This window comes from Myotis lucifugus, unplaced genomic scaffold, assembly GCF_000147115.1.
Source record: "Myotis lucifugus unplaced genomic scaffold, Myoluc2.0 scaffold_1, whole genome shotgun sequence".
Taxonomy (NCBI): Eukaryota; Metazoa; Chordata; class Mammalia; order Chiroptera; family Vespertilionidae; genus Myotis; species Myotis lucifugus.
Genome location: NW_005871049.1, coordinates 36,310,640 through 36,312,328, shown reverse-complemented (window position 1 = coordinate 36,312,328; position 1,689 = coordinate 36,310,640). Strand labels below are relative to the sequence as shown.

The 1,689-nt window shown below is 40.9% G+C and overlaps 1 non-coding gene across 1 annotated transcript; it reads left to right on the top strand.

The window, feature by feature from the left end:
- The first annotated feature begins 1,301 nt into the window (after window positions 1-1,301).
- Window positions 1,302-1,408, top strand: LOC111826581. The gene has a single exon (XR_002829943.1). It is a non-coding gene; the product is annotated as a U6 spliceosomal RNA (small nuclear RNA).
- The last annotated feature ends 281 nt before the right edge of the window (window positions 1,409-1,689 follow it).

Below are 1,689 nucleotides of genomic sequence, written 5' to 3'. Positions count from 1 at the left end.
AAGGTATTACAAATGTGTCCTCATCCCCCCCATTAACCCCCACAAAGTCATCTTAATGATGAATTCTAAGGTACTCAAGGAAAGCTAGATTCAAATGAAAAATTATTAAACAAAAGTATGAAAGGCCAAGAGTGAAAATAATAAGCACAAAGGTCAGAGAGAACGTGGTCAACATAGAGGACACACAAATAGGAGCCAATCTTCTCTATATATAAAAGCCTAATATACAAATTGTCCCCTTGGGAGTTTGCCCAGGAGATTGGGAGTTCGATTGCTCACTATGATGTGCGCTGACCACCAGGGAATGGCTCGGAGGGAAGGAAGGCCCCAGCCGGCAGCCGAAGGCCCAACTCGGCCCTGATTGCCGGCCAAGCCTAGGGACCCTACCCGTGCATGAATTTCATGCACCGGGCCTCTAGTGTATGAATAATTGGAATCCCTGAAGAAGAAAAGCGAAATATGAACAGTTAAACATATAATCCAAGAAAAGTTTCCAGAAATAAAAGGTCTGAGTGGAATTGGATACAGATTAGTCAATTGCAAGACATATCTTGGACTTTAAATATGAAGAAAAAAAATCCCAAAGCATCCTCTAGGCAAAAAGAGTCACTTAAAGTGAGGTTGGGCCTGGCCAGAGTGGCTCAATTGTTGAGCGTCATCCAGTGCACCGAAAGGTTGCCAGTTGGATTCCTGATCAGGGCACATACCTGGGCTGCAGGCTGGATCCCTGTTTGGGATGCATGGGGGAAGGCCACTGTCTTTCTCTCTCTCTCTCTCTCTCTCTCTCTCTCTCTCTCTCTCTCTCGTCCCTATCTTCCTCTCTCTAGGCCTCTCTCCATTCCTCTCTCTAAGCATGTCCTCGGGTAAGGATAAAAAAAAAAAGTGAGGTTGCTATTAAGATTCTCAACAACAACATATAAAGAAAGACAATAAAGAGAACAGTATTTTTGAGAAATACAAAGAAAAACTGTTAGCCAAGGATTTTATATTCAGCCAATCTGTACTTTAAGAATCAAAGCTGTTGCCCTAACCGGTTTGGCTCAGTGGATAGAGTGTCAGCCTGTGGACTCAAGGGTCCCAGGTTCGATTCCGGTCAAGGGCATGTACCTTGGTTGCGGGCACATCCCCAGTAGGGAGTGTGCAGGAGGCAACTGATCGATGTTTCTCTCTCATTGATGTTTCTAACTCTCTATGTAAAAAAATCAATAAAATATATTAAAATAAAAATAAAGAATCAAAGCTGTTGTGAAAGTTTTTAAGCATACAAGAACTGGGTAATGGTACAGTCAAGAGTGCTTCCTGTGCTCGCTTCGGCAGCACATATACTAAAATTGGAAAGATACAGAGAAGATTAGCATGGCCCCTGCACAAGGATGACATGCAAATTCGTGAAGCATTCCATATTAAAAAAAAAAAAAAAGAGTGCTTCCTGAGACATCTGTGAAAGGATGAGTTTCATCCAATTTGGAGATGACTGGAAAAACTATAGCTTAGGGCCTAAAATATATTGTAACTACAGATCCAAGACTAAAACAAAGTTGAGACAATGCATTTTTTAATAAGAGAAAAGAGGGAAAAAATAGAATAAGTTTATTGACTGTCATTTAATAACGGTCAGATATCATTTAAGTAAAACAAATCAAATTATAGAACATTGAGTTAGGACAAAGGTGCCTATAGCAACCTTCA